We start from the raw sequence: 12,022 nt of genomic DNA, 5'->3' as shown, positions 1-12,022 counted from the left end.
CCAGGCTCTGAGCCATCAGCCCAGAGCCTGACGCGGGGCTCGAACTCACGGACCGGGAGATCGTGACCTGGCTGAAGTCGGACGCTTAACCGACTGCGCCACCCAGGCGCCCCTTAAATTCACATTTCTTAATTGACTCATATAAGGTCATCTCTTTTAACATTTGCTTGATGTTCTTTGATGGTCTTCAAAAATTGCTACTGATTATAATGTTTAAAAATTTTTTTTAACGTTTATTCATTTTTGAGAGATAGAGACAGAGTGCAAGCGGGGGAGGGGGAGAAAGAGAGGGAGACAGAATCTGAAGCAGGCTCCAGGCTCTAAGCTGTCAGCACTGAGCTGGACACGGGGCTCAAACCCACAAACCACGAGATCATGACCTGAGCCGAAGTCGAACGCTCAACTGACTGAGCCACCCAGGCACCCCTATAATGTTTTAAAATTATCCATTGATGGGAGCCAGAAGCAGGTGTCATGAAAATCTCTGGCCCATACTCCTGAATTGATAACCACTGAAAACATACAAACATTCTGAAATCAAACCCTCCAGTTTGTTCTGTTGGTTTTTACCATTTTTAAGCGTTATGATCTCGATTATATTATACACACTTTCTTGTCTTTTAAATAACACACAGTGAAAAAAACTAAATTCCTTTTTGAGGACTATATGCTTACCACAAAGCCTTATGTAGGGAGTCATCTGATATAACAAGTCTCCTTTCCTTTTAAACGTGATATTGTTATTTCAGGGACCACTGAAGTTTGAAGGCATTTGCACCTATATTAAGGATCCCAGACTGTTGTCCTTTTGTGATTGGTAACTATTCTCTCTATCTCAGTGTCTTACAGCTTAAGGCAAAGTGGTTTAAGCCACTTTTTCCTCACTTCAGACTTTCTTTCAGAAAGATCAGAACTGAAGATCACCAGAGGAAATGAGATGGTTACCTTACCTTGCACATCTTTAACCTCGTTTTTTGCCCAGATTTCTCTGTAGACTATGGCCCGAAGAGGTCTGGGGGCTCTAATACTCAGATGGGGACTCATACCTGTGTGTTTTGTGCAGGTATTTCTTTTTTTTTTTTTTTAATTTTTTTTTCAACGTTTATTTATTTTTGGGACAGAGAGAGACAGAGCATGAACGGGGGAGGGGCAGAGAGAGAGGGAGACACAGAATCGGAAACAGGCTCCAGGCTCTGAGCCATCAGCCCAGATCCTGACGCGGGGCTCGAACTCACGGACCGTGAGATCGTGACCTGAGCTGAAGTCAGACGCTTAACCGACTGCGCCACCCAGGCGCCCCAGTGTGCAGGTACTTCTTAATAAACATTGTGAGCTTTTGTATTTTCTTTTCCCTCAGAGCTCCTGACTCCAACTTAAGATATATTTCCCATGATGTTGACAAGTTATTTCATCTCTCTGTGCCTCAGACTCCTCACCTGTAAAATGGGGATGTTAATAATATCTACCTCATAGTGTCATTGTGAGGATTAGCTGAATTAATATTTAGAAAGTTCTTAAAGCAGTGATGCATAAAAAGGGTTAAGTAACTTAAAAAAAGATTGTCTGACCCTGAGTAAGTGGCTCTTTAAGCTTCTTAAAGAAAAGGAAGGATCTGAGAAGATGCTTCTTCTGGTATGGGGTGATACACACTTTTTTTCCTGAGGTGGGAGTGGAGTGATAATGGATGAATTTGTAATTGAAGGAGCAGAACTTGAAAGGTATTACCTAAAATATCTGTCAGTAATGCTGGCACTGAGCCTGGGTCCTGACTGAATGAAGTAATATATGGAAAGATGTTCATAGCAACTCCTTTGGGGCTCTTCATAGTAGATTCTGAGAGGAGACGGGAGAAATAAATTGGAAATATATAGGGATGGAGGGAATTGGAGCAAAGCTGATGCCAAGAGTTGGCAGTTATTTTCTGTCTCTAACAAAGGCTAAAACAGGGTGATTCTCAGTGGAGAATATGTGTGTGTATGTGTAGATACACACACATAAATAGAAAGTTATATATATAAAGGTGTATGAAATTTTTTGAGCACCCGTCTGACTTAACATGTGTTCTCAGCTTCTTCTGTGGAGAAGGGCACTGGCCACCTGCTTGTTTTTTGTTTTTAATTATTTTTTATTTTTTTCTTTAATTTTTAGAACGAGTGGGGAGGGGCAGAGAGAGGGAGAGAGAGAGAGAATCCCAAGCAGGCTCCTTGCTCAGTGTGGAGCCTGACTTGGAGCTTGATCTCATGGCCATGAGATCACCACCTGATCAAGAGTTGGATGCTTAACCCACTGAGCCTCCCAGGAGCCCCTGGCCATCTGCCTATTAAAGAGAGCAGGCACCACTGTTGTGTGGCATGTGCAAAGGGGTGCTCTGAGGCCACTCGGAACCCCTCTGTGTCATCCCAGGTGCTTCTTGGGAGCCTGGTGACAGGAGACTTACTGTGCCCTTGGCTTGCCTCTGCCTGACTGTGCCCGGACTGGGGCTGGCCGTGTCATTCCTGGCACAGGGCTTGGTCGCTCATTCACTCTGATGGCTGCCCTTTGCCCCTTCTCCCTTGGCCAGAGGCAGCTCAGTTGTAATTTGCTCTCAGGCTCAGAAGTGCAGCCCTGTCAAACTGCAGTGTGTGTTCATCTTGTAATCCACAGACAAGAAGAAAGGAGGTAAATTCCAGCCTTTTAAGAAGTTGTTTGGTAAAAGGAAAAAGAAAGACACTTTGTTGTCCCAGGAGGCGTCAGCAGGGAGTAAGAGTCACTCTCCCCGGAGTGTCAGCAATGGGACCTTCTCTTCAGATGAGGAGACCCTGGAAGACAATCTAAGGTAATAATTCATACTTTTTCTCCCCCAGATTTTAGCAGAGTTCCAGTGTGGGGAATGGGATCCCAAAGGAGGCAAGGGTGGAGTCACAGATGTGTTGCATCTCTGGGAAGATGGAAGGCTTGGGGTACTTTGTGCATTCTGTGTGGAGATGTCACCATGGGGAATTGGCAACGAGTCTGGCCTCATTTTCTGGGAAAGCACAGGGATCTGTGCCTTCATTTTGCTGCCTTCACTGGTGATAGAGGCAGCACCCCGCTGGTTTGGCTCAGTAAGTTAATCTGGATAGAAGGAGACTGCATTCCCATGCCCTGTTGCTAGACGAAGAGACAGGGTGGTTACAGATTAGATTGTACATCCATGTTGAGAACATAGACTGCTCAGGCACAAAGTGGTCACCCTTTCTACCTCTGGCAATCTCTAGCGACTTCTGGAGTCTGTAAGTCGTAGAGCTTTGGCTTCTGCTCTTTGTTTTCTGTGTTTCTCTCTACATCTTTCCCCCACCTCTCCTTGCCCCTCCCCTTTCTCTTTCTCTCCCTCCTTCTTCTTCTTCTCCGCCCTCACCCCCCTTTGCTTCTTAGAACACAGGTACTAAATCTGGCCATGACTGTGTCAAGAACTCAGAAAAGCAGGGTCGGGAAGTAGTTTCTCACCTGAGTGCTGGGAATTGAAGTTAGAGTCAGAGATGATTAAACTCTGCTACTGACAGCTTAGAAGTCAGCTCCTCTGAGAAGCCTTTTCCCACTCCCTGATCTGATTTGTTTGCCCTTGCCGGCATTCCCCTAGCATCATGCACCTGGCTCCAGCAAAGAACTTGTCACTTTCTATGGAAATTATTGATTTGCTTGTCTGTCTCATTTGACTGCCAGTTCCATGAAGTCAGGGACCGGGTTTTATTCAGCCTCGTATTAGGTGCTCAAAAACTGTTTCCTATGAATACCTGGCACGGCACAACTTGCCGTAATACATGTGGAAGGAATAGATGAGGTAATCTGTGATATTTTTACTGTGATTCAAGGACAAGAACAAAAACATCCTGTGTGATGTATGTCAGTAAGTAAATTCTAATAGACACTCCAGTTGAGCACAACTTACATGCAGAATCCTTAGGCAAGCAGTGGCACATTAAGCTTTGCAGTGCTCGGTGACAGCATTACTGGGTCCTAACTGATATTGACTCTCTTCCTCAACAGGCCTGTTATTTGTCTTCCATTATCTTTAGTAAGAATACTATCGAATTTAACTATAGGAAATTATTTCACTGGAAGGAGAACACAGGTAGCACTAAGCCCATCCAGTGGTTGGGATGTCATTATGTACTAAAGTATGCTTGAGTATTGTTCAGTATAAATGTTTTGATTTTACTTCAGTTTCTTTAGTGGAAAATTGGAATGTGAACTGTTTCTGCCTCACAGTATCAGAATGAGGTAACAGATACTAAAATGTGACCAACTAGTAGTTTAATGCAAAATGAGGTTGAGTCTAGAAGGTTCTCCGTTAGAAGGACTGTTCTGTGAAAACACAGGCTGTCCTTTTTTATGGTTTTGCCAAGTCCCTGATTTCTTACTGAATGATTTTAGACTCTTAGAAGAGCCTGGATCCTGGTGGTTCTCTTCCCATTTAAGTTCTATTCCGTCTACCCCCTTGGAGTTTTCCTTAGATTTTAAGTTATACAAAGCCTTGGAATTTCATATTGATTCAAACACCTGCACTTCTATAAAATAAAGGTAATTCCACCTGTTCTTATTATTGGTTTTTGTTAATAAACCTATATTTATAAGACATACACTATATTTTAATTATTTAGCACTTGTTTTTATAGTAAAGGAATCGGGAAGGATAAGCTTTGGATGAAGAATTTTTAAAAATGTCTCTTTAACTATTTTTAAATTAAAAAGACAAGAAAACAGGAATTATTTAAAATACACATTCCCCTTTTCTTCTCAGAAATTGACAGTTGCAAAATAATTCCACCCGCAAAGTAAATACTACATTCATTGCTTACAGTATAGCTGAATTTCTGAATATTTGCCCTATTTACAGATGGAGAAAATTAAAGATGTTGTTTCCAACACTTCTTTTTTTTAATGGAAGTATAATATATTTCCTATAATTTTTTATTTTCAGTTTACTGCTCAATAATCATGTTACTTTAGATTGTGTAATGATTCACAGAATTTCTGTGCATTTATTTACTATCTCCAGCTTTCACTAAAACACAAAACTCAAAATTCTGTTAGCATGGTCTTGGGTGGAGGTTCCAAGGAGGCAGATTTCAGCCCAGTGTGAGGGAGAATTTCCTAAATACTAGGGCTGCCTAAAACTGGGGAGGCTGGGTATGTGCCAGAAGGAGTTTGGACTGATGAAGGGGAAATTCTGCACTGGGTGGGAATTTAAAGGAGTTGAACTTTAACATGCTGTCAAACTCCAAGAATCTGTAATTCTAGAAATGTCTCCATGGCCAAAAATAGCTCATTATTGATCTGCTCCTTCTGCCTGAAATTTCTCATTTCCTTTGGGCTTTTAACGCATACTGTTCTTTCTCTAGGTTAGAAGCCTTTATTTCTCCTAGGCTACTGCTTTTAAATTATACATGCCTGTGGGGAAAGCAAAATAGTAAAACATGTTCAGTTTTTAACAATTTAATGTGACTTCCTTTATTAATTAAATGCAACTAAAATTGTGTTTCCCAAAATGTGTTAAATTTAAAAAGGGGGAGAGGGTCAGCTTGGCAAAAAAAGAAAAAAAAAATAGGTTGGGGAAATTCTGGGCCAAAACAAACAGGATCCTTTACATAGGACTTTTCAGAGCTTTTACTATGCTAATGTGCCCTGGGAATTTCTGAGAAGGGGGATGTATTATGGAACATTTCCAAGACTCCTTTAACCACAAATCTTTTTTTCACAGAGAATATCCATTGGCATATATTAAAGCTACCACTTATTGAACTTAATGCAATGTGGTTTTGCATAGTTGAACTCATATAATGTTCACACACTCCGAGGTTGACATTATTATCCCCATTTCTTATTTTCAAAAATTGAGATATAATTGACATATATCATATTAGTTTCAGATGTACAACATAATGATTCAGTATATATACTGCAAAATAAGTCTGGTTACCATCTATCACCATACAAAGGTATAAAAAATTTTTTTTCTTGTGATGAGAACTTTAAAAATTTTTAAGATTTTAAGATCAAATATATGATATAAATAATATATACAATACAATATATAGAACAATATATACAGTAAAAATGATAGTATTATTAACTGTAGTCACCATGCTGTGTATTACATTGCCATGATTTATTTTATAACTGGAAATTTGTATCTCTTGACCCCCTTCACCCATTTCACCAACTGTTCAACCTCCTCCCCTCTGGCAACCATCAGTCTATTTCTGTATTTATTAGTCTTGTTTTACATGTTCATTTGTTTTAGTTTTTAGATTCCACTTGTAAGTGGAATCATACAGTATTTGTCTTTCTCTGTCTGACTTAGCATAATGTCCTCAAGGTTTATCCATGTATCACAAATGGCAAGATTTCATTCTTTTTTATGACTGAGTGGTATTCCAGCGCGTGTTTGTGTGTGTGTGTGTGTGCGTGTGTGTGTGTGTGTGTATGTGTGTAACATCTTCTTTATTCATCCATTGATGGACACTTAGGTTGTTTCCATATCTTGCCTTGTGTAAATAATGTAGCAGTGAACAAGGGGTGCATATATGTTTTCAAATTAGTGTTTTTGTTTTCTTCAGATAAATGCCAGTAGTGGAATTGCTAGATTACATGGTAGTTCTATTTTAAAATTTTTCAGGAACCTCCATACTGTTTTCTATAGTGGCTACACCAATTTATATTTTGGCCAACAGTGCACAAGGGTCCCTTGCCTCTAAATCCCTGCCAACACTTGTTTTATCTTGTCTTTTTGGTGATGGCCATTGTAATATGTGTGAGGTGATACCTCATTGTGGTTTTCATTTGCATTTCCCTGATTAGTGTTGGTGAGCATTTTTTAATGTGCCTCATGGCCATCTTTATGTCTTTTTTGGAAAAATGTTCTGATCCTCTTCCCATTTTTTCATCAGAGTGTTTTTTTGTTATTGGGTTGTATGAATTCTTTATATATTTTGGATATTAACCCTTTTTCAGATATATGATTTGCAAATATCTTCTCCCAATTAGGAGGATGGCTTTTCGTATTTTTGATGGTTTCCTTTGCTGTGCAGAAGCTTTTTAGTTTGATATAGTCCCGCTTGTTTATTTTTGCTTTTGTTGCCCTTGCCTTTGGAGTCAGATCTAAAAAATAATCACCAAGACTGATGTCAGCGAGCTTATTGCCAATGTTTTCTTCTAGTTTTATGGTTTCAGGTCTTCCACTCAAGTCTTGAATCCATTTTAAATTATTTTTCTACATGGTGTAAGAGAGTGGTCTTATTTCAGCCATTGCACATGGCTGTCCAGTTTTCCCTGCACCATTTATTGAAGAAACTGTCCTTCCCCTACTGTATATTCTTGCCTCCTTTGTTATAAATTAAGTGACCATTTATGTAGGTGTTTATTTCTGGGCTTTATATTCTGTACTATTGGTCACTATGTCTCTTTTTTATGCTGGTTCCATATATTCCAAAACATTCCATGTTTTGATTACTGTAGCTTTATAGTGTAGTTTGAAATCAGGGTTTGTGTTACCTCCAATTTTGTTCTTGTTTCTCAGGATTGCTTTGGCTCTTCAGGCTCTTTTGTGGCTCCATACAACTTTTAGGAATGTTTGTTCTATTTCTGTGAAAAATGCCATTGGAATTTTGATAAGCATTGCATTGAATCTGTAGGTTTGGGTAGTATAGACATTTTAACAACAACATTTTAACAGTCCTTTCAATTAGTGAGCACAGAATATCTTTCCATTTGTGTCTTCTTCAGTTTCTTTTATCAATATCTTACAATTTTCAGTGTACAGGTCTTTCACCCCCTTGGTTAAACTTATTCCTGGCTATGTTTTTAATGCAATTGTAAATGGGATTGTTTTCTTAATTCTCTTTTTGATAGTTCATTGTTAGTATATAAAAATGCAACAGATTTTGGTGTATTGATTTTGTATCCTGCAACTTTACTGAATTCATTTATTTGTTCTAACAGTTTTTTTGTGAAATCTTTAGGGTTTTCCAAATATAAAGTCCTGTCCACAAATAGTGACAGTTTTACTTCTTCCTTTCCAATTTGAATGCCTTTTCTTTCTTTTTCTTGCCTAATTGCTCTGGCTGGGACTTTCAGTACTATGTGGAATAAAAGTGGTGAGCATGGACATTCTTGTCTTGTTCCTGACACTATCCCCACTTCAAAGGGAAGAAAACTAAGGCTGGAGAGTGACTTGCTGGTAAGTTGCTGAGCCAGTAATTAAGCAGGAAAGAGGGCATTCTTAACCACCCATTCTAACTCTGAAGAAGCTGTAGCCTTACCAGGGAGCGAGTCACATGGCCCTGAATTCTACTAGTCCTGGGTCACCAAGCTCAGGTGTCTTCCTGCCTTTGCTGCCTTACTGAGGCTCTGCTGCTCCTAGGATTCCTCCCCACTTGTCCTGCTTCCAGTTTCTACCTCACACCCAGAATTTACTATATTATCTCAGCTACAGCTCCTTATAGTAAGTGCCAGCTGTAGGCACATTGAGAACCAAAGGAGCTTCCATGAGGGCGGGCTCACTCTGGGACTATAGCAGTCAAAAAAGGGTTCAGGCATGAGGAGGCCTTGGACTGGCTCCAGATGATGGGCAGGACACAGAATGGCTGATGGGAAAGGCATAAGCCTTTCAGATCTGGAATGGCATGAGCAGACTTACATGCAAGAATGAATGTGGCAAATAGAATAGGAGGGAACTTTCCAAGTCACTGTATGTGGCCAGTGTTACCCTAATACCACAGCCGGCATAACCATCACAAAAAAGAAAACTACAGACCAATTTCCCTTATGAATATAGAAATAAAAATCCTCAACAAAATACAACAAAATACTGAATCCAACAACATACAAAAAGGATAATACACCATAATCAAGCAGGATTTATCCCAAAAGTGCAAGGTTAGTTAATCATACAAAATCAATAAATATAATATACCATATTAATAAAATTAAGGACAAAGACCACATGATCATCTCAATAGATGCAGAAAAAACATTTGACAAAATCCAACACACTATGATAAAAACTCTTAAAACTAGAACTAAAAGGGAACTTCTTTAACTTGAGGAAGGACATCTCCAAAAATATCACAGCTCATACCATTCTCAATGGTGAAAGAATGGTTGTGTTTCCCATTAAGATCAGGAACAAGACAAGGATATGCTTTTAATACTGTACTATAAATTATAGCTAGGGCAATTAGGCAAGAAAAATAAATAAAAGGTATTGATCTTGGAAAGGAAGAAGCAAAACTATTTGCAGATGCCATGATCTTATATATAAAAAAGCCCAAGGAATCCACAAAATTAAACAAGGCTGAGGTATATAAGATTGGAGTTTTTGTATCTCAGTATGCTAGCAATGAACAATCTGAAACTAGGAAAACAATTCCATTTACAATAGCATCAAAAGAAATAAAATACTTAGGAATAAATTTAATAAAAGAAATACAAGGGTGCCTGGCTAGCTCAGTCAGAAGAGCATGCAATTCTTGATCTCAGGGTTATGAGTTTGAACCTCACACTGGGTGTAGAGATTACTATAAAGGAAATAAACTTAAAAAATAAAATTAAATAAATAAATAAATAAATAAATAAATAAATAGGGACACCTGGGTGGCTCAGTTGGTCAAATGTCTGACTTCAGCTCAGGTCATGATCTCACGGTTCGTGAGTTCGATCCCTGCACCAGGCTCTGTGCTGACAGTGCAGAGCCTGCTTTGGATCCTCTGTCTCCCCCCCCACCCTACCCTCCCTCATTCTCTCTCTCTTTCTCTCAAGAATAAATAAACATTAAAAATAAAATAAAAAATAAACAAAAGACTTGTACACTGAAAAAAGGATAACGTACCATTGAAAGAATTTAAAAAGATCTAAATAGATGGAAAGGTATCACCATTCATTGGTTGGAAAACTTAGTATTGTTAAGATGGCAATAGCCCCTGAATTGATCTACAGATTCAGTACAGTTCCTGTCAAATTCCCAGCTGACTTTTTTTTGCAGAAATTGGCAAGCAGGTCCTAAAATTCATATGGGAATGCAAGGGATCCAGAATAAGCAAAATAGTCTTGGAGGGCTCACATTTCTCGAGTTTAAAACTTACTATAAAGCACGCCAAATATCCATTGACTGATGAGCGGATAAAGAAGATATGGGGTGTGTGTGTGTGTGTGTGTGTATACACACACACACACAATGGAATATTACTTGGCGATCGAAAAGAATGAAACTTTGCCACTTGCAACAACATGGATGGAACTAGAGTGTGTTATGCTAATAAGCAGTATAAGTCAGAGAAGACAAATATCACAATTCACTCATGTGGAATTTAATAAACACAACAGATGAACATAGGGGAAGGGAAGGAAAAATAAGATAAAAACATAGAGGGAGACAAACCATAAGAGACTCTTTAATACAGAGAACAAACTGAGGTTGCTGGAGGGGAGGTGGGTGGAGGATGGGCTAAATGGATGATGGGCATGAAGGAGGGCACTTGTTGGGATGAGCACTGGGTGTTATATGTAAATGATGAATCACTAAATTCTACTCCTGAAATCATTATTGCACTATATGTTAACTAACTTAGATTTAAATAAAATTTAAAAATTCAAAAAAAATTTACTACAAAGCTACAGTAACCTAAATAGTGTGGTACTGGCATAAGGATAGATGTAGATTAATGGAATTTAAATGAGAGTACAAATATAAACCCTCACATTTGTAGTCAACTGATTGTCACTATGTGTGCCAAGCAATTCAATGGGTAAAGAATAGTCTTTTTCTACAAATGGTTCTGGGACAGTTGAATAACAATATGCCAAAGAATGAATTTGGACTCCTTTCTTTTTTTTTTTTATTTTTTTTAAATGTTTATTCATTTTTGAGAGACAGAGAGTGAGTGGGGGAGGGACAGAGAGAGAGTGAGACACAGAATCTGAAGCAGGCTCCAGGCTCCGAGCTGTGGGCACAGAGCCCGATGCAGGGCTCAAACCCACTAATTGCAAGATCATGACCTGAGCTGAAGTCAGATGCCACCCAGTCACCCTGGACTCCTTTCTTATACCATTCACAAGCCAATCCAAAATGGATTACAGACCTAAATGTAAAAGTTAAAACTGTAAAATTCTTGGGGCGCCTGGGTGGCTCAGTTGGTTGAGCTTCCGACTTCGACTCAGGTCATGATCTCACGGTTCGTGGATTCAAGCCCTGCGTCGGGCTCTGTACTGACAGCTCAGAGCCTGGAGCCTGCTTCGGATTCTGTGTCTCCCTCTCTCTCTCTGCTCCTGCCCCACTCATGCTCTGTCTGTCTGTCTCTCTCGAAGATGAATAAACTATTAAAAAAATAAATAAAAATTTTTAAAAAACTGTCAAATTCTTAGATAAAAACAAAGGAATATACCTTCCTGGTTAGATAATTATTTCTTAGGTGCCAAAAGCACAGGTGACAAAAGAAAAAATTGGTAAATTGGACTTCATCAAAATTAACTTTTGCATTACAAACAATACCATGAAGAAAATGAAAAGACAATTCACAGAATGGAAGAAAACATTTGCAAACCATACATCTGATAAGGGAGTTATATTCAGAATAGGTAAAGAACTCTTATAACTCAGTAATAAGATGACCAAAAAAATTTTTAATGGATAAATTATTTGAATAGACATGTCTCCAAAGAAAATATTATAAGGTTCATTATGAAAACATACTTGCTTAACATCATTAGTTATCAGGGAAATGCAAATCAAAACCACAATAACATAGAACTTCACAACCATTAGGAAGGCTATAATAAATAAATAAATAAATAAATAAATAAATAAATAAATAAATAAAGACAATAACATGTGTTGGTGAGAATGTAGAGAAATTTAGACCCTAATACAGAGTTGATGGTAATGTAAAATGGTATAGCCATAGTTTGATGGTTCATCAAAATGTTAATCATAGAGTTACCCTATGACCCAGCAGTTCTAATCCCAGGTATATAACCCAAGAGAAATGAAAACACATGTCTGCACAAA

The 12,022-nt window shown here is 38.7% G+C and overlaps 1 protein-coding gene across 8 annotated transcripts in view; it reads left to right on the top strand.

The window, feature by feature from the left end:
- CRACD (capping protein inhibiting regulator of actin dynamics) overlaps positions 1-12,022 on the top strand; it is a 280,653-nt gene that overhangs the window by 215,719 nt on the left and 52,912 nt on the right. For 7 of the 8 annotated variants that reach the window (XM_030313821.1, XM_030313818.1, XM_030313816.1 and 4 more), the window contains one exon: positions 2,644-2,815. The exons of the other annotated variant lie outside the window; for it this stretch is intronic. The gene's annotated coding sequence lies outside the window, so the exon portion shown is untranslated. The remainder of the gene's footprint in view (positions 1-2,643; positions 2,816-12,022) is intronic. 8 annotated transcript variants of the gene reach the window in all.

The sequence above is a fragment of the Lynx canadensis genome, chromosome B1 (genome assembly GCF_007474595.2).
Source record: "Lynx canadensis isolate LIC74 chromosome B1, mLynCan4.pri.v2, whole genome shotgun sequence".
In the NCBI taxonomy this organism is placed as follows: Eukaryota; Metazoa; Chordata; class Mammalia; order Carnivora; family Felidae; genus Lynx; species Lynx canadensis.
This window is presented reverse-complemented; position numbering and strand designations above follow the sequence as displayed.